The sequence below is a fragment of the Pleurodeles waltl genome, chromosome 3_1, assembly GCF_031143425.1.
Source record: "Pleurodeles waltl isolate 20211129_DDA chromosome 3_1, aPleWal1.hap1.20221129, whole genome shotgun sequence".
Classification (NCBI taxonomy): domain Eukaryota; kingdom Metazoa; phylum Chordata; class Amphibia; order Caudata; family Salamandridae; genus Pleurodeles; species Pleurodeles waltl.
The window spans coordinates 1619900854-1619925863 of record NC_090440.1 but is presented as its reverse complement, the minus strand read 5'-3'; the positions used below and the strand labels follow the sequence as shown (position 1 = coordinate 1619925863).

At 42.1% G+C, this 25010-nt stretch overlaps 1 long non-coding RNA gene across 1 annotated transcript in view; it reads right to left on the bottom strand.

Moving 5' to 3' along the window:
• The window catches only part of LOC138285395 (uncharacterized), a 716556-nt gene that overhangs the window by 369115 nt on the left and 322431 nt on the right, over nt 1–25010 (bottom strand). Inside the window, exon 2 of the long non-coding RNA XR_011201587.1 lies at nt 4621–4858. This is a non-coding gene — a long non-coding RNA (uncharacterized lncRNA). The remainder of the gene's footprint in view (nt 1–4620; nt 4859–25010) is intronic.

The window sequence follows — 25010 nt, the reverse complement described above, 5'->3', positions numbered from 1 at the left end:
GTGAAATGAGAGAGCATAAAGGAAAATTTTATTTTTAAATGGGAGAACTAATCAAATCATTTCATAAAGTACTGCAAGAGTTCTATGTTCTAAATGTGAGAAGTTAAAAATAGAATGCATTGTGGTATAAGAGATCTTCTATGGTCTGTATTCCATATGTACGTTCTACATATGAGTCCTGTTTCAAAGGAGGTATGTTTGTTTAAATGGTCTGTGAAAGGGAAACAATGAGCAATTACCCTTTTTCCTACTGCTAGATTGTTCAGCAATGGACCTTAAGAAGCAGATCACCCAAACCAAAGCTACTATGTTACTTTTAAAACCTGCCTCCTAGTTAGGCAAACCTGACACATGTAATGCCATTTGTCAGTCCACCAATCCCTATCAGGGACTAAAACTCTGCCCAACCTACCAAATGGTAGCAGGTGCTCAGAAATAACACACCAGTGCATATTCTCCATAGATTCATCAATCTGGCTGCAGAGTTTCTGGGATGTAGGAGCTATAGTCTTAGAACTATAAAAATGGTAAACAAACAGCCTAATTTATAAAGAATTTCCAGACTTAGACCTAACTTCTGCCAGGAAAAAATATACAACTTATTTCTCTATAAGGCATAACTGATTGACAACACAGGGGTATACCAGTGAAATACAAGTAGCCAAGTAACTTACATGTACATAACTCACACACTCATATTTTTTGTGCTGCTTATACATCCAAGTATTCTTGGAATTGTGTAAGAGGAATTGACATAAGAATACTGGGAAGAAGCTTCAAAGATTGACATCAACATCTTTCTTGACATACAGATTATCAGTTTGAACAGTATCCAGATAAAAACTTCACTAGCATTTTGAGCCATAGAACAAAAATCCTTCAAGTATGATTTAGAAACTACTTAATGTATTCTCTTCCAAAGTTATTGAACTTGACATTTCCCAAAATGTTCATAGTTTGACATAAGCTAAAATAGAGATAAAAACATTATTTGTAATAAAAACAATTTAGTGCCTTTTTTAATAAAATGTGAACTTCCTCACCAGTTTGCAATATTTTGTACTACGTTGATGAAGGTTAAAATTCCAATCGTGCCAGAATCTGATTTACTGAAATGTCATTTACTCTTTAACAACCTGCTGAAAAACCTTATTTGGTACTCAAAATGATACTGTAACATATTTTTTACATTTAGCTCATTTAATAAAGGCATCATCTCTTAATTTAAATTGGCAAACAATTTAAATACTCACAATTTCTAAAATGCTAGAGCTTAATGCAGCATTAGAAAGTATTATTAATGACTGTAATATGATTGCAAATGATGTGAGCTGTGTAAGATATCATCTACATATATGTGTAATAAAGTCAATATGTGGTTTAGTTCAAATGTGAAAGTTAATTGTGAAACATAAACAAATATAATGTTTTTGCATATTCTGCATTTCACTTTCAGATATTATTAAGAAACCTGTGTAGGTGCCTTCTCCTTTACGAATCAGGGACACTCGGCAATGTGCTAGTTCCCATGATGCATGCATTTAAGAAATGGAAAGCTTCCAGCATTTTCCTCTTTTTGCTGAACTAACTTCCTCACACACCCCTCTGTCAATCAGTGTACATCAGACTAATGCCATTGATTAAGGAGTGTATCTTCAATTACTCTAGTATTACTGTGCTCTGACAAGTAAAATGAAACAATCATTGCAGTAAACCATTGTATCTTCCTTGTATTCACTAATTTTAGGTGACCATTACAGATATAGAACACTTGTTTTGAGTTTTTTATTTTATTTTAATGTTCAAATGCCACAAACCTTTACAGTATTTGTGAAATATTTGCAAAATATATGTGGTGATGTGCTAGAAATATGTCAGTGGGAATGTGAATATTTGAGTTAATTCATATTATATTAAAGTTGTCGCATTGGCTCTCATTGTACCAATGAGGCTGCTGGAGTTGGGTGGCAGAATCGCCTAAATTGTGGTGAACTCAATGCGATCCCAAACCATGTGACAACTGTTGGCCTAATCCATTTCCGGTCAGCTAGCAGCACCTCACCAATGCCCAGGAGCAGGGGTGATTTTTGGCAACTGGGCGCATAACATTGTGACTTCTCAGGGAAATCGTGGTGGATCAGATCTCATCTTTTTCTCTCAGTTGCATTCATCTCACACATGCAAAGACAAACAGAAGCAGAGGATGGTTCAATAAGATTTATTGAATCAACTACATCCTAGGTAAAACAACATGAACTGCAATAATTAGATTGATAAAACATACTAGAAGCACAATGGTGACAAGGAAAGTGAACCACAAAAAAAGTCCCACCATGCTGTCACTATGCAAGATGTGTGATTCCCATGTAAAAATACGTATGTTTCTGTGAAATGTTAGAGACTCAGTGTACCACTTGTGCCAGCAAACTTATCTCGATGCAGCCTTGGAGAAAGCACAGAGTAAAAGAATGTTGTGCTAAAAAATGTAAATGCTTTCCTAAGCAACAGGACAGCAAGATAAAGGAAAATAAAACATTACCACAAATGTGATAGTTTCTAAAAGAATAAAACAAAATACAAGGAAACGTTACTCGGCTAAAGGGCACGGACAGCAGGTCTAGTTGCTTAAAATAACGAGCCCACAGACATTACTAAAATTACATCAAGACAAAATTATGCGTGTAAACAAACTAATGCATGTACCAAACTTTAAAAAATGGAAACTTCATTGATTTCCTACTGTTCCTAAACTATTTGCATTTGATGGGTGCCATTTTTATGAGTCTAAGCAACATTTCTGCATTTATTGTCCCATCATAAACTCCATTTTTGTGAGTGCTAACAAGTGTTTTTAGTATTATAGCTATCAGCACAAATATCAAGTTGAATCTAATTTTGGTCGATAAAATTCTACAAGAGGTAAAATGTGCAAATATGACAAATTTACCCATTGGTGAGAGTAACAATACCAGACAAAACATAAGTACTGGACCCAGGGAATATGTGAATACAAAGTTATACAAATACTGAAAGAGCGCAATCATATATTTTCACATTATTATCTTGTGAAGTCCGCTGCATTTGAATATTCCGAGTAGCTTACCAAAACATCAGTCACATTTTACCTTATACAGGGTGAAATACCTCAGTCACAAATAGTGTCAATCCAATCCACTCATGAAACATAAAAAACTCATATTTCTGAAGCACTGTTACATTGTTTGTTCACTAACTGCAGAACACAGCTTAAACTAGTTAAAAAAGCACAGCAGAAGAATAATAGAGGACTTGTAAAGATACCATAAAATATTTACTGATTCTTCAAACTATTTGCTGTCCCCAGCAGAAAAACAGGAAACACACAATGCCATCCCTTTCGTTCTTAAACATTTTCTATTAGGAAGCGATACTGGTTCACAGTTTGTTCTAATGTGAGCAGTAGCTGGACAAAGTGAACAATTATATCACTGATGGAATGTGGCTATGCATGAATAGTGCAATAAATAAGACAAATAATAACTGCAACTATGTCCATCTCGTCTATGGGGATATTTCCTTTTCCTTCTCCACTGTTCACAATTGGTGTCAAAGCACTTGTCAGAAACGTGTCAATGTGTATTTAGCCAATTGCAATGAAAGAATGGTTTTGGTCATTTTTCTGAGAGGCAGCATTTTATAATGAGGCCTGAGCTAACCAGGTAGTGAGTTCTACAATATATCAGTAGTAGTAGATAAAAGATCTAAACTCTGTCTTAGGTCTATTTTTTAGGGAGAGAGATCAGGTTTTACAACAACATCCAAGTTACAAAATCCTTAGTTGATTAGGATTTTTTTTTCTTTTTCTGGTAGTCCAGTGAATACAATGTATGGATGTATGTGTTAAGGTAATTTTTATAAAGGTTACCTTGACTTAAACTGCCTGCCAATGCATTTTCTACCTGTATTTGTAACATAATAAACTCCATGAAAACTTGTCCTTTAGTATCAATTAATTCTATGATCAAGTTGTGGACTGTATTGATATGTATTTCTACTTAATTTAGCTATGTATTTATTGTATGTATCGTATACATGTTTTTTGTATATTTGGTTTTATTAATTACATTTTATCTGAATAAACACATTTGGGTTTTTTTCAGGATGTGGGTGATATATTCCCTCCTTGTGACATTTGTTGCAGATCTTGGATCAAATTTGTAACTATCTGCAGAGTGCTCAGATTTTCTTTAGTGTGTCCAATTATGAGGGTTCAGTATGCAGTGCTAAGTAAAACACTTCACTGTGACATTAGGATAGATTCATACTATATAAAGCTACCAATCATAAAATGTAATTAAAAAAAAAACTCAATAAAGATTGTAGAAATAAAAAGAAAAATATTCTAGAGTATATTGAAAATATTGCAAGGTAGAGAAATCTTTGGATAGAATAAAATAGAATCTAATATGACATTCTAAGCAGCATAACATCATATTACTAGTATTGCATCAATTGGGCATTTGACGTTCAGCATTGGTGTCTTGATCTTGTACATCAGTATAGCAGATTTTATGTTATGCATAACTAACGTACAAAGCTGTCAAGTTAAGCCTGCACAAAATACCATAAATGTCTGCTTACCTAAAGGAGAGAGTCCAGCAGATAATGTCACTTCAGAGAGATTTGCAATCGTCTCGATTCTCATATGATGGTAGACACAATAATGAAGCATGAACTGCTCAGCGAAGGTAGAAACCTCAGTCATTTATAAGTTGAAGGCACAAAAAGGCGCAGTGAGAACCAGCTCAGACGATAGTTGTGATTTACAGTCACTGGTGAAATGAATTTATTCTTTAAAGTTTGTAGAGTGCAGGAATTGCTGCAAGAAATAAATACAAGCTTATCTTAAAATTTAAACACTTACAGTACTGCTTCAAAAAATCAAAAAGAACAAGAAATACATGCAAACATATGAACAGACTTCCACTTAGCCTTTTCATAATGCACACAGACCACATCAGAAATTAGGAGGTAGTTAGTACATAAATATAAAGAGAGAAGAGCAGAAGATGAAGTTCAATAAATCATTTAAACCTATTCTCCACAATGTCAAAGCCATAGAAAAATAAGTTAGTTTTACAAAAACTGGTTTAACAATCAGGTGGAAAAACACATGATAATTTTGAATAATCACATATGAATACAATTGCAAACCCTTTCTTGTATTTTTTTAATCAACTAGAATTAGCAGCTGCCCCACGTTGTCTTTCAAATGGATGTAAACAATCAGAATTAGCATTCCCATTTTACTGTTATATAGGGACTTAACTCCAAACACAACTGGTTGGTACAGCCATTTGCAAAGCATTGCACCATGTCTTCTCTCTACAGGCGTTGTCTCATCTGCAATTCTATGAAGATATGCAGGTGCCCTACACCCAATCTCTGAATAATCCACAAAAGTTGGAGTAAACATTTCCTGAGGTTTAACAAAAGTTGGAAAAATCATTTCCTGAGGTGTAGCAACATGGTCCAGAGCCAGACTGCATGGCCCCATCTCATCTGCCATTCCCTGTGCAGGAACCCAAGGTATTTTCCTTGATTTGGGGAACTTTCCCTTAGGAGGTGTAGTCAATGGGATCCACTTTGTGCTATCATGAAGAATCAGGAAGGAACAAAATGTAGCTTATTTTATGCATTCCTCCCGAGTCTTCAATGTGGTTCTTTGAAGTGTTTGCAGTACTAATCATTCCCATTTCAATGTACTAGGGGATGATTTGTGCTACAAGTACCATTCAGTACTGCTGAAGTAGCAGTTGACACAAAATGTAGCATTAACTAGCCATTTTGATAACGTTTTCAACAATCAATGCCTACTCTCTTTCTACTATGAAGTTCTCTGAGTTTAGTGGGTTTCGTTTGCAAGGTATAGGGGAGTGGGGCAGGGAGTGGGAGAAAGTACAGAGAAAGTGGCATGAAGCCATAATGTCTGTTTTAGTGGAGAGATGGAGGACTGCCAGCCTCTCCTGCCATCTCAGTGGGTGATAACACTGCATTTGCTTTTCAACAAATGACACAGTGGTGGGTAAAGAAAAATGTATAGTTAACATAACTACCACCAGCTTTGTGCGCACACCTATTTATAGCTTCTGAAAATTTAACTCACACTGTACCAATCCGGAAAGATTTTTTCAGTCCTCTCAATTAAACATGTTATTTACTGCTTGCTACATAAAACAAAATAGGGTGGTACAACATTCTCCATCGTTTGCTACATCTTAAATATAACTTTATAATATTCCGAAATTCGTGAAAACCCATTTTTACCATCTTAAGCAGAAATAGAATTCAGTGAACTTGGTTAAGAGAACCAGCAGCATGAAACCTGTGGGAATTTGAGCCCTCAAGTAAATGCACAATTTATTAGAATGAATGGTGTGCATTCTGTGTCTGAGGCTAGCCATATGGAGCTTTCCACAAATGTGGAAGGCAGATAAGACAGGGGTCAACTCTGCTTTTGCATGTTTCCCGGCTTTACCTGGCAGTTTTAAGTAGAAAAACAACATTGGAAGGTCTGCTCTAAATAAGGCAGATGGTCGGACCTGTATAAACTGAGGACACACTATCCGATGGGCCATCAGTCGATGGTTTCCACTGCTGAAGCCAGAGGGGGCTCTGCTGGAAGAAGCAGGGCAGTTATCTTGACTTTTGCTAAAGGTGGTGGACCTACAACTTGCTGAACAGGGAAGTCAGATAAAAAAAATTCGGCCAAACTCTATATAAGACTATGAATCTCAAAAACTATATTTCATACTGTCATTGACCATTCAAGAGAATTTCACAGCCAGCTGTTTACAGTGCTCTATTTCCATCCCTGTGAAAAGAGAATAAACTAATTAAACTTTGCAAAATGTATGTCTTTTCACATTGTAAAATGATGATTTTGTAATATATTAAACAAAATCAAATGTAATCATTGACACGCGCCATTTGAGAGAGTAACTAGGGAGTTAGTCAAATGTACATGTGAGAGTTGAGTAGTTAGACATATTATGCAGACATTGTGAACTAATAATTATTTCTCTGCGTCCTATCATAGAGTGGTCATAATTGTTTTCTATATCATGAACACATTTGAACTAGATGCTTGCGAAATAATAAGGAGAAAAACTGTAGCACATATTGATAACCCATGTAAATATAAACCTGATTAACTGAAAATACACTATGCATGATCCTGGCTACTACAATTATGCAATCAATATGAAATCCTTAGTTGAGGCCCTAAAGTTTACTACTTGAATTACTACATTCCAAAGGGTATATATATATATATATTATTTTAAAGACTGCACTATGATTTAATGAAGAGACAGCTAACATGGTGAATAACAGAAAGTTGTACTAGATGTTGTTATCTGATCAGTATCGAGCAAAGAAATTCTGACTTGTTGGATTTTGTATGTAGCTATCTATTAACAACATATTGGTAGCATGGAATCCATGCTAAAGAGCAATGGAGAGCTGAATATCAGGGGGAGCCCTGAAATACAATTCAGGTTTGTTTCCAAGGAGATAAAATATTCATGGGTGTGTCACCAAAGAATACAATAGTTCATAGTTTCCTTAACATTTTAGAGGGACACGGGCCATGAGTGAAGGCAAAGTAATTTGCAAATATGACGCTCTTCTAAGACCATCTTGCCTGGTGATCTACAGATTGATTCATAAACTGCTACACAGAGGGGCTTCAATTGACTGGCTATCAGAATTCAATAAAATGCCAATCGTTCGAAATAACCTCTTTATGATGTAAAGCTTTTTCTTTCAAAGACAATTTATTAAATCTTGAAGGCATGATTAGTAGGATCATGCCACACAGTACAATAGTTTCCACATAAGTCTTTTTTGACCTTTGAGTAAAGGAGGTTTAGCACCCAGTCGCGGCTCGCGCGATGCAGAAGGGGCAGGGTGGTGCATGGAGGAAGGGAGTGGGGTTAAGAGGGGACAGAGGGGCTATTAAATTAAAAATAAAAAAGTAATTAAAAAAAACACTTACCTCCTCTGCCACGTGCAGCTCCATCCGCCCCTCCCGCTCCTCTGCAGGCTCAGGCTCCAGCCTGCCCTTCGCCAATCCTGACGCTACTCAGAGCAGTCTCAGGATTGCCTGGGAGTGCCCAGCCAGGGTGCTCCCAGGCAGACTGGGAGCCTCACTCGAGGCCAGCAACTGTGTTGCTGGGCTGGAGAGAGCCCTAAGCACATGTGTGTTTGGCCGGTCCGAGACGGCCGGCCAAACATACATGCTCTCTGAGCACTCCCCGTCATTGCTTGTCACTCCATGGCCAGCCCCTTCTCCCCAAAAATGATAATAAACAAGGTTTATTATCTTTTTGGGGGAAAAGGTTTGCAGCTGCCGCTGCTGGAGGGGGCAACACTCCTCCGCCCTTGTGGAGGAGCCGCCCTTGTTAGCAACCCTATATACTTTTTGAGTCGGCATGAATGCATTGCTTAGATGCTGTAGCTGCTGTCTCAAGTACATCCACCCCCTAGTTGCTGTTTCATAAATATGAATTCCATATCTCAGATATAAATTACTTTTGTTTTTTAAGTTGTTATACAAACATGCCGAATGTTATGTAATTTCATGACAAGGATGCAGATGAATGATCTGAGCAGCACACATTCCAAAAAAACATGTTTTAATATTTTCTGAATTATGCATTTTGTGTAGTCAAGAATATGTACAGAATCAGAATATGGCTATAATTATAGAACAAGCCTTACACGTTCTTGGCAATAGTATATAACAGGAGGTATGAAAAACACTGTGTTATAGCAATTAGACGAAAACATTATTATAAATATTATTCAATCCCTTTACATACAAATATTTCGAATAGGATTCAATGTACAAGTGTAGTAGAAGATATTCACATTTGCTGTCACAAGTTCCATAATTTTATGTCACTTATTGGAAATGTTTCTGTCCTTGTCACAAGTCCAAAACAATGACACCAACACGCAAATTTTTCACTGTTAGTACTATGACACATAGCACAGGACATGAACAAGAACGGGGATGAATCAGTGGCTCTGAAGTAGGTGTTTTCAACATTGGAAAAGCGTCAATGTTATGCAATATTTTTGGATATCCACATGAGATGCAGTTGCATACAAGAAATCGAAATCATTTACCTGTTCATTTGTTCTCATGACAATCAGGCATATCGCAGGGATTCTGTACCCAACTTTGACATTTATACTTCTATGACATTTTTGCCAAAGTTGTGTTTTTGTGCCAATACTCTAAGTAATTTCCATAAACCAGGAGACTTTTCAGTTTAAACATGAAGTTTGTAGGGTTGTAAATGCGAGTTGTTAACTATGACCACATCTGCTAAAATGATCAAATCTGTAATTTAAATGCTTCTCAATTCATACTATCCAGGTTTTCCTTTGAGGCTCATAGTTGGCATATCAAAAGATTGTGATTTACCCCCTTAACTTTGAAAATTATATTTCTGTAAAAACGATTAATATATATATACACTACAGCACAAATATTGTGTTTTGTTAGGTCTTGTTGATATGCATGTCCAAAATATGTAGTGACTGTAACTTGGGATCATTTATTTATCCTTGACAAATACACACTGCAGGAGACTAAGGGCCTCATTAAGAGTTTGGGGGTCCCACCTCCAAACCCATGGGGAGGACGCCACCACCATGGTGGTGGCATCCCCCCCTGTCCTAATACAATGTTCTTGCCTGACTGACTGTCAGGAACATTGCAATAGAGCTTTCTCACTGGTCAGACCAGCAGAAACAGTGCTATAAGATAGCGCTCAGCTCTCTTAAAAATGCCAAGTGCTATCTCATAGGACAGAGGGGGCCGACCATCACCCTCGGACTGCAAAATGTAAATGTTAATTGTAAATGTTACCAAGCGGACAGAAATTAAGGGTCTTGTTGGGAAGAACTGTGTTCCCCCTTTGTTATGATATTCCACTTCATTATTTGAGAACGTTCACCTTTTGAACATTGGAGTAGCAATTACTGTTTCTATAATGTAATACAGTGAGTTTTGTGTAGTGTCTATTATAGGAAGCTATCCTTTATACCGCAAATACATTTACATACGGTAAGATGGTTTCAAAGTGTCATCAGACAATTCTGGTTGGAAATCACATCCCTATTGCAACTGTTTTATATGTTTTATTCAAAGACATAACTGAACATCAAACACTTTCTGATGCATGTTTTCGGTGACCATTGGAAATATTCTTTGCCCACAATGAAGAATTGAGTTGGACTTCCTATAGTCATTGTTATGCATATCATCTTTAATCGGAAAATATTTTAATGTAGATCCATTAGGAGCCAAAAGGCATTTTAGCATGGTGTCCATTGTTTTAATGCTAAATTACTAAGACCCTATACACCAGTATAGGGGCTATTTATCACACCTGATAAATAACGATTCCACGGGGTACGTTATTTATTGAGTGCGATTAATACCACATAAAACGATTTTCTAGGGAAAAACATGCAGATCTGGGTGTTTCACACACCAAAATCTGCATGTTACAGTGAATACTGTATGCTTTTCCTCAATTAAATGTTGGCAGGTTGGACCTGGCAATATTTAATGATGGGTGAGATATTTAACCGATCAGATAATTATCAGATACTTTAAATATAAACAAACTCTTAATTCTGACCTCTGTGCGAACACGGATTTACACATAGGTCGGAAACAATGACACTCGTTATCAGGGCCTAAATGGTTTAAAATATTCCTCATAATTGTTTAGTGTTGCAGAATGAGTGTCTGTGGGTTTGCCAATATGGAGTGGGAATTCTGTGTGCAGTGTGTTCAGATGGACTCTGGTCTAGCTGAGTTATACGGCATGGGCTGTGGAGCTGGGTTTTTACTCCACTGTTTGTGACATTGGGGGTAGTAACATTCTACTTCTATCAGCAGTGGCACCAGAGTATTTAAGTAATGGGTTTTACAGGCTTTTCTTTCAAGCACTTACAAAATGCCCCCGTCGTTGCCACTAAAGCCTCGTTGGTCTAGCTACCTGCGTATCTCCTATCTACTCAGACGTCAGTCTGTGGAATACACCTAGTAGGTGCTCCTGTGATGGGAAGTACTCTGAGGCCCCTCACCCATGGGTAGCTCATCTACAAAGGGTGCCATATGTGGAGTAAGGCATCAAACGTGGATTAAAAGCAATGTGTTGTATTGGGCTTTCTACAACCTGAGATTAGATCCAGTTTGCGATTTTTTCAAGATTGTAATAGCTATTAATCTACCAATAACTCCGGATATCAAGAAGGAAAAACACTCTATCCCATGGGCTGCTCTTCCACAATTTACTACCTTGATGATTTCAAGGTGATTGAATTACATGTATCTCAAATTAATGCCAAAAATAGCTATGCATATCAATAGGAACAAAACGTCCTCTCAATTCTATTCTCGAAAACGTATAACAACTTCAGTGCCCAACTGCATGCTGTGCACTCAAAACGTACCGAAAAAAACCTATTTTCCAATCGGTACTAAATATTTGTTTAATTTTGTATTTTTTAACAGCAATGGAACACGAAAACAAACCTTTACATAATGTACTAACCATGACTGGATGTAGAAAACCGCAGACATTTTAACGTCGTAGCTTTTGAAAGTTAATTATCTCTAAGCTGCCAGAGTGCCAATTACCGGATGCACCAGGGAGGTCTTATTAATTCAATGCCCTTTAGGGAAAGTGAACTAATTTCTTGCGTGCAGAAGCCCACTTTGCTCTCGATTGCGAGTCTACGCCTGCGCACAACACGTGTCTCTAGCAAACGCTGTAAGAGTTCAATTGAAAATCCTTGATCCATTCACACATTCCTGGAAATACCGTTGAGAAACTCAGAAGCAATAATACACACGCATGGAAGGCGCTACACAATAGCACAATGCAGCTATCTACCTCAAAGCTTTCAAAGGCTCTGCCAGAAGCTTTTAGTAGCAACAACTTAAAATCAAATCTCCTAAAGAACACAACCAAAAAAGTGTTTTTTTATAACTTACTCGCCAATTGTTAACTCTCATCTTCAGATTTTAATGGGATTCTGGTGCCTTCCTATTATGGGTTAATGCTCGGTAAAACACCGAGTTAACCATGATCAGTGTACTATTTAGTTACACACCTGTCAACCTTTGTGGAGCCCCAAGAAGGCTAGGAAGGAGTAATTATAGAAGGTGGTCCCATTAAAATTGATGTGAATGGTTTTATGTATTTTTTTGTGTGTGAGGAACATCGTCAATAGGGTGAGCCACTGAAGTCAATAGGAGGCATGGCTCTTTGTTGAAAAATAAGTCCAGGAGAGACCCCCAAAAGAGAGAGGGTTGAGAGGTATGTAATTCTGTTAGGGGTTAATTGCAAAGTGCTCCTGTGGCTAAGCCTCTTGGCGCTGAAGGACTATCAAAAGCTAATAAAAAGATCATGGGTCATAGAGGTTTATTATTTAGGAAGCCAGGCTTTTAAGTGTTTTTAAAAAGTAGAAGACACGTTTCAGATCATAAGAATATAGGTTGGGGCAATGGTCTAGCTACGAAGATGGTGGCTGCCTAAAAACTGAGCTCTGCGGCCCGGCGCGTACTACAGGGAGGTGGCGGAGCCGGTCAGATACTGGGGGAACCCCCTCTCCTCCCTCCACCCATGGAAGCCGAGGAGCAGACCCCGAGGTCAGGTAGGCTCCAATCAGGGGGGTGCAGGAGTGCCATCAGAGCCAACAGCCTGCGTCGCAGGTAGCAGCAGCGGGCTCATTTTCAGGACGATATTGGGACGCCATGCAGTGGACCCCGCTGGGGAAGACCCGGTGCACCAACAACTGCAGCCACAACAACTGCCCTGGGGGCAGACTTGGAGGTGTGGATCCGCTGCAAGGATGGCAGCAGACATCCAAGTAGCTGTTCGGAGGCCCTCACATGCACTGAAGGTGAGCAGAGCGCCGTGTGAGAGAGGCTATGTGTGTCCCCTACTTACCTCTATGAATGACGAGCAGTGCCCGCATCCCCCACCAGGTCTGCCACAGGAGCTGTGGGCCCCTCTGGGTGCCAGAAACTGGGAGCCCCATTACAAATTAGACCAGCACATAAACCTATCACAAGAAAAATAAATAAAAAAAAAAGACAGTGAAAGGTTACTAGGAGGCCCTTCATGGCGTCTTCAGATATTCACCTAAACCCCTTCTCGACTAGTTCTGCCATTACACAAAATATCCCTCCAGGCCAACAGTTACGTTGGCATGTAACAGACCCCCTTTTCGGCTCTGACGCTACACCCTCTCCTCCTCCCCATCATCAACCTTGCTCGGTTCTATCATAGCGGTTCCGATCGGCTTACTGTACCATCTACCCCTTCCCTGGAGGAGACAGGTATTTGCAGGATTAGACTCCAGGATTAACAGCACCAAGCTCCTAAGAGATACATCCCTAGACCTTGAGGTGAACCTGGTTCATTCTCTCAAATCTTTCTGAGGCCTATATCTCTCTTTTGCTTCTAATTTCTCACCTTTCCTTCTCTTACCCTCTGCTTCTACTATTGCTCAAAACCCATCCCCGTCTATATCCACTCCTCCTACTTTTACTTTAATCTTTGTTTGACTTAACCCTTTGGAGTGCGACCGTGATACCCCCTTTTTCACCCTTGACTTATCCTGTTTCCCGTTTCCCCACGTTTATTCCACCCCAGTATAGCTAGCTCGTGCAACTACTGTACGCCCTTCAGAACTGACAGTGACCACCCTGCCCATGCCACACCCACGCGACAATCCAAGGCATGGGAACAACTCTCCCACTGACGGCAGTGTCATGGAATGTTCATGGCCCGCACACTATACCAAACAAAAGAAGGTCCTCTCCTACTTACAATCTAAGCGTACAGATATTGCCTTATTGCATGAAACGCATTTGTCCCCCTCAGAGTCGGAGAAATTAAGACGTGACTGGGTGGGCCGGGTGCGTTATAGAGGAAGCACATCACCTGTTAATGCAGTTTCAATCTTAATTCACCGCACCCTACAGTGCAAGGTACTCAAATCATGGTCAGTCCCGGACAGGCGATACATCCTTGCCAAACTTAGAACCGGTGTGCACACAATCTGCGTGGGCTCTGTGTATGCCCCCACAGGCTCCAAACATTTGTTTTTTTTCCTGAAATTTAATCATATCCTAATTGAGATCGGGGTCCCACAGTCTCTTTTGGATGGAGATTGGAACCTGGCACGTGACACGATCCTAGACTGCATGGGCAGACTAGATATCAGCAATAATGCAGACAGGGCCCTGTGGGGAGATGTACTGACAGACCATGGACTGGTAGACCACTGGCGTCTGTCTCACCTGCTCGATCGGGAGTAGACATTCATGTCGCCGGTCCATGGTGCGTAGTCTCGGCTGAATAATTTTCTTGTTTCCTACAAGTTGGTTCCTATGGCTCAAGACTCCCGGATCCTGGAGGCGGTGATATCTGACTATGCCCCTGTGCATCTCACCCTAGTGATGGCCCTTATTTCTCCGGGTCGCAAACCCTGATGTCTGAACACATCTTGCTACCGTATACCACAGGGCAAGGAACTACTACACAATCATGTTACTATTTATGTTACTTACAATAAGGGCTCGGTCTCCTCCCCTCAGGTTTTCTAGGCAGCGGCGAAAGCAACAATCAGAAGGCAGCTCATGAGAGATGCTGCCCTTGCTAACGCCCAGAGCTGCTCTTGATGACAGGACCTAGAACAGATAATAATATCATGCATGTGCGCATACACTGCGACCCCTTCTCCAGCCACATGCTGCTGACTTGAGAAAGTGATGATGGAGCTTAATGCCCTCTATACCTCCCAGGCACTACAGCGGTTGAAAGGCAGGCATTATGAACAGGGGGAAAAGGCGGCACGCCTGTTAGTGGCCCAACTGTGCCAACAAGAGGCAGCATTAGCCATCACTGCTATACGTGCTCCTGATGGCACAATCCTTACACACCCACAGGACACAGCCGGAGCTTTCGGACACTTCTACCAGACCATCTATACCCCAGAAACTGAGGTAAATCATGACCGATTAACTACGTTCTTTATGAGGCCCACATACCCAGCCTCATGGAGGAGGGTAGAGGGTTCCTGGAAGGGGAGATCAGCAAAGAGGAAATCAAGCAAGCCATCTCTAACTTACCTTATCACAAGGCCCCCGGAGAGGACGGGTTCCTGGAGAGTTCTATAATTGGACGGGTTCCAATTGGACTCCTTGTACGAAAGGACAGGCTCTCTGTTCCCTCTTTCTAATAGAGCATCCATAGCTGTTCTCCCAAGACCCGGAAAAGATCCCTTGCTATGTGGCAGCTACCACCCCATCTCCATCCTCATTGGAGATGTTAAAATACTGGCTGGTGTCCTAGTGGCCCATCTCAAGAAAGTCATCCCATCTCTTATTCATAATACCCATGTGCGGTTCATACCCGGAAGATCCTCAAGGAACCACCTTCCAACATTAGCGCATACACTTTGGGCTGCTAGAGATTCCAGAGAAGCAGTAGCTACCTCTCTTGAGGCTGAAAAAGCCTTCGATAGAATAGAATGGTGGTACCTCTTTGAAGCTCTGAAATGTTTCAGTCTTGGTCTAGATACCTAGGGATACTCCTCAACAAAGGCATGGAACATATGATATAAGACAATCTGGAACCCCTGCTTCTCTGCACTGAGCAGGACTTTGCAAAATGGTCCCAACTTGGACTCTCCCTCTGGTGGAGGGTACAGGCTGTACGAATGATAACCTTACCCTGCTACACATACGTTCTTGGGATGTTGCCATTAAAAGTACCGTTATCAATGCTGTGGAGGGTGGATACCTGCATACGAAGATTTGTAAGGGGCTCTATGTGGCAGAGGCTGTCCAAAGCCATGCTGCTCACTGGGCGGGAATGCAGTGGTCTGGGTTTACCCTCTGTGGAACATTATGCATTAGTGCTCCAACTCTCGCAGCTGGCCTTCTTGGTCCCGGGTAAACCAGATCCACCCCTATGGGTCCAGTCACAACACACTCTCCTGAATGAATCGGAAGGCCTGGAAGTACTCTATATTGCCAAGGCCTCCACGTCCAACTCTGCCCACCCAGTGGTGCAGGCTATGCTACACTCATGGCGTCGAGCCCACCGCCTTTTGGGAATCGAGCCTCAGATTCACACCCGGGCACCAATTTGGGGCAACCTTGGCTTACAGGAGAAATGATTACCTAGGATAGTTTGCGAATGAGGGGTATTCTAACAGTCAACCAACTCCTTGAGAATGGGCTACTAAAGACGTTTCCGGCTTTACAGACTGAGTACAATCTCCTGCCCACTATTCTTGGCAATATCACCAGCTTTCTCATTGTATTAATGGCCGTATGGATACTCGCCTGCTGACTTTGCATCACTCACCAGTGCTTGATTATTTGCAAACCTGGAGCTCTTCCAGCGGAGTGATGTCATGCATAAACTACTGAATCAACACCTTTTCTCTTTACCTCTTCTTTTGTCCCTTACGGGACAGTGGCAAACACGTGTGCAGGTAGACTATGATACAGAAGATTGGACTACACTCATAGAGGTTCGGAAAAAAGGGGTCCGTAAAGCAACAATGAAATTTAGTTACTTTAAAACCCTACACAATTGGTACTGGACACCCTTGAAGCTCAGATCTGCCGGGCTTCTGCCCCATGTGCGATGTTGGCATTGCCCCTGCCCACCCTGTGACATACAGCATATACTATATGACACTCCCATCATACAGCCGTACTAGGAGGCAGTTGGGGACACACTAAGGCAGGTACAGCCTTTACCACCCACTCTCCCAGCATCCTTGCTTCTACTGCATGATTGTGGTGAAGTTAGGGACTTGTCTCGCATGCAACTCCGTCTACTATATACGACAATGGCCATGGCTAAGCTCTGTATCCTACAACACTACAGAGCAGCACATCCACCTCTCCTCAATGTTCCAAACTGCTACCCACGAGAGCATGATTTATGCTCTACAAGACCAGACAGAGGTGTTTCAGCAAACCTGGGCCTCCTTCCTAAGGCTTGCAGACCCTTGAGCATTGCGTCCCCCCACAATGCCCCCCATTCATCCCCTCCTTCTTCCTTCCCCTTTCCCCACATCCCTGCCTCCTCCACCTCCTCCACCTCCCCTTGCCCTCCCTACACCCCATCGCAGTCACCCCAACCAGCCCTCCCTGCTTCCTTTCTCTCTTGGCCTGTTAACCACTCTCTACCTCTCTAGCCCCCTCCCTTCTTTTCCCCAACCCCCTTCCCTGCTACACTACTTGTCACCTGCCCCTTTCCCCTTTCCATGAACAATATTCTCTTTCCTCTCTCTATCTTCACTCTTCCTGTATTCCATTCCCTGCCCCCCACCTCCTCTCCCCACATTCGCATTATCCACCCCTTTCCTCTTCCCTCCTCTATTATATATCTTTCTCTACTTTCTGAATCCACTGTCCTCTCTCTTTCCTACATCCCTCCTCTTCTTCCTTTCCCCCACAACCGGCAATGGCTGCTTAATACCCCATTACCACAAGCTGAGGACTCTCCATGGTCACTATTGTCCGCCCGACACCTTAGCTCCCTTCGCAATACTGCCACACTTTGCCACATCCTTGTTTACAGGAGGTCCCTGCTGTAGGGTGCACGTCCTTTTGCTAGGAACTGAAACTCCAGACCCATGGTCTTGTGATCATTATAGAAACGCACCAAGGTATCATGCCCCAAATTCTTCTCCGGCTTTGACCAGTCTTACTATTATATAGCGATGCACCACTGACTTCAGAAGGAGGTACTGAACTGGGACAATACTCACGGAGTCATGTATGAATGTTCTTAGCAATAGTTAGTATGCCCCCCCATAGAGGGTACTTGTATTGTACGGATCCCCATCCCTTGGATCTGGCGATCATGGCTGTTACTTCAACGGGCGCACATTAATGTATATGTAAGTCCATGCTGTTCTTTCTACAATGTCATTGCCTCATATGATGTTATTTTTCTTTGTCTTACATGATAGCCTTTGCAATTATCGGTACTGTCATATCCGCCCAGACACTTTCTTAGCTTCTACATCTGCGAAACAAAATGCATGAGCTTTTCAACTGCTTAACAGACATCTCGGATGTCAAAATTATAACACAAAATATTTTGACTTTGAAATTAACATCAGTGTTTGCTGAGGACTATAACTAAAATAACAGTTTTTACACTTTCAGTTGCATTTTATGCAAATCTAGATTTCTGCTTTGCATCCGCAGAAGGTGAAAGCCTTTTTCTGCAGATCCAGCAGAAAAAAACAGCATCATTACAAAAGTTTCATGTTTTGGAAGCCCTAGTCAGTGTGTCAGTAAAAAACATTATTTGGTTTCATATAAAAACATAAAAGTGCATACAATACAATCATATAGCAGGTTAATCGGGTCAAATTCTAAATACAAATCAAGAGTGATGATTACAGTTGGCATGCAACTCATCATATAGTAAATGATAAATGATACAACACAAGCCTAAAAATTAGAGTCAATTCTCATAAAAAATTGACGTGGAATAAAGTATATCTAACCCAGTATCTGAATCCTACAAAATGAGTGTGTATATCACAAAGTGCTTTTTTTTCTTAATATAGATAGCTTACTAAACAAAGGCAGATACTGCAACCCATTCCTGTAAGGATTGTAATGAGAAACGTCTGGAACAACGACGCCAGAACCACAACAACGTTATTAATGCAAGCGGAACCACCCTTGTGTTAACAACAACTCCCTTTTTCTCTGCCTTAACCACACATCTGCTGAACAACGCACATGCGTGGTTAAGGCAGAGAAAAAAGGAGTCAGTATCGGGAGAGGACGCGGTCAGGTAAGTAGGGCTGGGGGAAGTTTTTAGGGCAGTTTTGTTTTTAGGGCAGGGTAATTTTATTTTTAAGGACGGGGATGGGGAGGTTGGGGTAAGTTTGTATTTAGGACGGGTGGGTTTTTAGGGGCAGGCTGGGGTGTCAGGGTAATTTTGTATTTAGGGCAGGTGGGGCGTTTTTTTTAGGGACGGTGGGGGTTTGGGGTAATTTTGTATTTAGGGCGGGTGGGGCAGTCATGTAAAGGTGCGGGGAGGGGGGTCCGGTCATTTTGTATTTAGGGTGGGTGTGGGGGTTGTGTTTTAAGGGGTGGGGTTGCAGTAGTTTTGTTTATAGGGTGGGATGGGGGTCGGGAAACTATGGTTTTTTTAGGCAGGGGTGAGGGATCTGGGTAATTTTCTTTTTAGGGGTGGGGTCAGGGTCATTTTTTTATTTATGGCTGGATTTTAGGGGCGGGGTGGGAAGGTTGGGGTTGTTTTGTATTTAGGGCAGGTGGGGGGGTCGGGTTTTACGGGCAGGGGTTTGGGATGATTTTGTTTTTAGGGGTGGGGATTGGTTGTTTTTAGGACAGGTGGGGGTTGGGCGCATTTTATTTTTGGGGATGGTGGGGGTTTGGGGTAGTTTTATTTTGTGAGCGGGGGTCAGGGTAGTTTCAATTTTTTGCGTGGGGAGGTCGGGTAGTTATATTTTTATTTTTAAGCCGGGTGGTGGGTTGGTGTAATTTTGTTTTTAGGGGCAGGGTAGTTTTATTTTTGAGATGGAGGTCAGTTTTTAGGGTGGGTGAGGGGTTGGGGTAGGTTTTTGGGCTCAGGGTGGGTGGGGGTATCTGGGTAGTTTTTAGGGGTGGGTGGGGGGGTGAGGTAGTTTTATTTTTAGGGCAGGTGGGGGTTCAGGGTAGTTGTGTTTTTAGGGCGGGTGGGGGTCGTAGTAGTTGTGTTAATAGGGCGGGTGTGGCATGTGAAGATTCATAATACAGATGAAAACTAAGGTCCCTTTTGGGATGAACAATGATGAAGAATTATTTGTTCATTTGTAGTTCTAGCCTTAATTTTAAAATAATATCTAATGTTAATGTGGAGTTATAAATTCTACCACAATAACATTTGCTCTTATCACCTGTATAACATAAGATAAGATATATTATTTTGAAAATTATTGAATTTGACTCCTTTGGATCTCTCCTCTCTCTTTTTTCTTTATTTTTTCTTTCTTACAATTCAATAGCTATATTAGTATAAGTTACACAGAATTATATCAATGAATTAACCAATTTTGGAGGAAATTTTGCACTACTTTCGGTAGTACGACAATAATGGTTATTTTCAATAAAAATCAAAGAATTTATTTGAGAATTAAATTGATACATTTTCAATAATTTATTTTTGACTACATGCATTTATAATCATTTGTCAACATATGGTGGTACTACAGTCTTTGAATTGAAAACATTGGTGTTTAAATAAATTGACCCATGTCCTCTTTTTGAAATGTAATAATATTTACACACATTACTTTTGTTTGTTTGTTATATTTGTCGAAGGGTTAAGTGGTTTGGAACCACGAGTCCCAACATGCACTGTAAAGCACTGTTCGTTTCTGTAAATAGAAGCTGCAAGAGTAATGAGATTCTTCGAATTCGAAAAAGACCAGACGGTCGAAACGCGTCGTTCGTTTTATTTTTCCAGCTTGAACTTGAAATAAACGTGAGAATTATCACCCCAAATGGAGTGCACTGCTAATTTTTGATTAAAAACATTGTTTTGGGTTGGCTCGCCTCAGCAGTAGCACCGGTAATTGGAGCGCGGTGCCTTTTCTGAGCCTTTTTGTTTTTCAAATATATATATATATATATGTACACCTCTCAATAGCATTCAGCTGCATAGTTAGGAAAAGGCCATGGAGAAAAAAAGCTGGAATGGGAAATACACCTTGGACTATTAGAGTTAATATGTAATCTTCATAAAGATGCCAGGACAAAGACTGAACTTTTTTTTTTTTAAACAGATTTTATTAGTTTCTCATGACAATCATACAGGTGCATTGAATGTAGAGGTGTCAACATTCTATACAGCACACATTGAAATGAATGTCGTACACTAGGCAGTTATCGTATACCATGCTTGTTACGATCTTAACATACTAACAAGAAGTGGCCCAGCTTTATCAGATATTGTATCCCTATTGCCTACTCTGACTGTCAGGTGCAGGTGCCTAAGGAAACTAAGTGTATGATGTGGAACCTCTATCAAGCGTTACTATAAGATAACGCAGAAACTTTTTAACTCCCCCCTGTGTCCCTACCATCCCCCCCTTGCCACCCAGTGTTAATGTTAATCGTTGTCCTCCCCCCCCCCAAGCTGCCCCTGGATACCTCGCAGAGCCCTCAAATTGAATAGTTCAGGCATGCGTTCTATTCCCAGGTTTACCCATCTGGTGAACGATTGAGTGAAGTATCCTGTTGATCATTGGATACAGAAGCTGGTTCTACTCCTTCTGTGCAGGGGTGCAATGTCTCAGCCTGTAGCCTGATAATAAGTTGATCCCAGGTCTCTATTAACTCAGGAGAACCTCTGCCCCTCCCAAGCTCTATGTGCAGTACTAGTCTTTCACTCTCTGACCATTTCTTTAGTTCTCTCGTCCAGTTGGGAAGACAATGGCCAGCTAGGTTTTTCCAGCTCTTCGTCAACTCTCTTTTAGCTAGTATGAATGCAAGATCCAGAAACCTACTAGTTGCTCTGTTCATGGGGGTGTGAGGGAACCAATGTAGTAAACAATGGGCAGCCGAACAAGCAACATCACGTTCTATGATATCTGCCACTTTCCTCACCACTGTGTTCCAATATGCCTTCAGCAAAGGGCAAGACCATAGTATATGTATGAAGTCTGTCACCTCTGTCCCGCATCGGGGACATTTCGCATCTAGGATCTTGAGATGGTCCTGCAGTCTCTGCAGGGTAAGATAAGCTCTGTGTAAGATATAAAATTGTATGAGCTGAAACCTAGCGTTTCTGGAAACCTCTGGTACCCTTTCTAGTATTTGGCCCCAGTCTCCTTCCGATATCTGGGTCTCCAAATCTACCTCCCATTTACATCGCAGCTCCTCGAGGGGCCCTTGTGTCCCTACATTGATTGCTCTGTATAAACTTGTGACGGCCTTCTGAATCCCGTCCAAAGGTAATAAATAGATACTTGGGCGATGAGGAACAGGTTCTTCATTCCCCGTCCTCCAATGCACTGAGACTGCATGTGTGATCGCTCGGTGCAACAGAAATTGGCCTTGCGAAAGATCATGTGCTTGCCGAAAGTCCTCGAATGGCAGGAGACTACCCTTGCGGTATAGGTCTCCCATTTGTAGGGCCCCAGTCTCCTCCCAGGCTAGCAGTCCCCTCCAGTCTCCTGCATGGGGCAACCATTGAAGCCAGGCCATTGGAATCTCCGGTGCATATGGCATAGTTAAGCCAGTGCGTCAGAGGCAGCGCCTCCAACACTGGCTGCGGACCCCAATCTCAGGCGCAAGCTCGAGGCCCAGGACGGGGTGGCCAAAGAACACTCTTGCCAGCAACAAGACCGGGGGAGCCAAAGTGTCATCACTATCCTCGCCGGTCCCCTGTTCCACCACCCAGCGAGTCAGCCACTGTAGCTGAGCAGCCAAATAATAGGACTCGAAATCAGGAACCGCCAGCCCTCCCTCAGCCCGGGGTAGCTTCAGCTTGGTGAGTGCCACTCTACGTCTCCCTCTTTCCCAAATAAATGCTGTGAGCATAAAATCTAGTTCCCTGAACACCACCGCAGGAATCCAGACCGGCAGGGCCGCAAAGTAATCCAACAGATGCGGGAGTGCCACCATCTTAATGACCGCTATCCGCCTAGCTACTGAGAGCGGAAGCGAGCTCCAACAAGCTATACTGGTTCTCAGGGCCCTAATGGCGCCCCCAATGTTACCCTCTAATATGTCAGATCTAGAATGATATATTTTAACTCCCAGGTATGGCATGCACTGGGGCTCCCATGTTACATTCCCCAGCTCCTCTGGTGGATCGCTGTGTGCAGACAGTGGAAACAAGAATGATTTCTGCCAATTGACTTTCAAGCCTGTCAGTCTGCCAAATAAAGCCAGCAGAGCCTGAGTTCCCTCTAACTCCCGATCAGTGTTCTGTAAGAATAGTAGCAAGTCATCTGCACATAATGCTATTGTATGATGCCTGGTGCCCTGCAATAACCCCCGATACAAGTTGGCAGTCCGAGCCTGGGCAGCTAAGGGCTCTATTGCCAATGCAAATAATAACAGTGATAGGGGGCAACCCTGCCTAGTCCCCCTCTCCACTGAGTACTGCTCTGATATGATGGTACCAGTCCTAACTCTTGCCTTCAGGTTTGCATATAAGAGCCTCGTCCAGTTGACGGAGTCCTCACCCAATACCATACGGGCCAGCACTGCATATATATAATCTCATTCTAGACTGTTGAATGCCTTTTCAATATCTACTGCCAATACGGCTGCCACTGCCATCAGAAGGGCAATAGTATCCTTAATATGCATATCCTCCGTATGTTCTGGGCAGTATTCCTGGAGGGAATAAAGCCCTCCTGGTCAGGGTGTAACAATCGGGTTATGTGTGGGAGTAATCTAGTCGCCAATATTCTGCTTAATATCTTGTAGTCTGAATTTAAAATGCAGAGGGGTCTATAAGCCCTAGTATCACTTGGTGACTTACCAGGTTTGAGCAGATAGATAATCAGAGCCTCTCCTGTAGAATGCGGAAGATGTTTCGTCGCATGTGTGGTGTTGTACAACTGCGCTAATTTGGTAGCCAACTCCTGCACATAAGTAACAAAAAATTCAATCGCCAGGCCATCAGTCCCGGGTGTTTTCCCTCGGGCCAGTCCTCTGATGGCGTCCCTAATTTCCGATGTCGTTATGTCACTTCCCATGCCATCCCTCTCTGCTTCACTAAGGTATAGGCGTGGGAGTGCATCTAAGAATGCCTGTAGTTCCTCTCCCTCCCCCTGTGAGGTGCTGGTAAAAAGGGTGGTGTATTATTCGAGGAAGTGATGGTTAATGTCGACCTGCTGGTAACGCCTGATTCCTGACTGGGTGTTGATCTCTGTAATGGGGGAACCTCACTGGGAGGGGTTGGCCAACCACGCCAAAAACGCGCCTGCCTTATCTATTTCCGCATGTGCCCTAGCCATGTAGTGTTTGTAATCAAAGCAGTGAAGCTTCTCCATATGCTCAGCTACCTTCTCCCTAACCATCTGAAGCTCCCCCTGTAGGACAGGGCTTTCTGGCACTCGTCTCTCCAGTGAGCAAAGTTCTGCCTCAGCCATCTCAACTTCTTGTAGTAATGTTTTCCTAAACCCCATGGACGCAGCTATGCAGCGCCCACCTATCACCATCTTAAACGCTTCCCATAGTATTTGCGGGGAGGGGTCCGTTGTCTCATTGTTCTCAAAGTGCTGTTTAATATGCCCCTTATTTGGTCACGATATGTAGGATATTCAAGAGAGTCAGGTTTTAGGCTCACTGTGGGAATGCAGGAGTTACCCCTTATCCATGGTAAGTGCATTTGAATGGGATTGTGAACGGAGAAGGTTCTCCCCAAGTATTCTATTTCCCGTATCTGAGTGTGTATTTCTGGTGGGCATAGGAAGGTGTCAAGTCGCACATGCAAATCATGCACTGCAGAATAGTATGAATAATCCCTGGCTTTTGGATTGAGGGTCCTCCAGGAGTCTAACAGCTGCCATCCCGTTTGCCATTCAAGGAATGTTTTACCTAAGGTATTAACTGATGAGTCCCTCAGTGGAGGATGGGACCTGTCGAGAGCAGGGGCGGCTACACAATTGAAATCCCCCCCAATCAGTACTGAGAGGAGCAAGTGAGGAGCTAGGGTGTCCGATAACTGATCTAGAAATGTGCCCTGATCTATGTTAGGTGTGTATATATTTCTCAGTGTGATATCCCGTCCCCCCAATCTACCAGTTACCACCACATATCGTCCGTCAAGATCTATTAGTGTATTGGTCATCTGAAAAGGTATTCCCGCCCTTATCCAAATGAGGGTGCCCCTTGCGTACGCAGAGTAGGTTGTATAAAA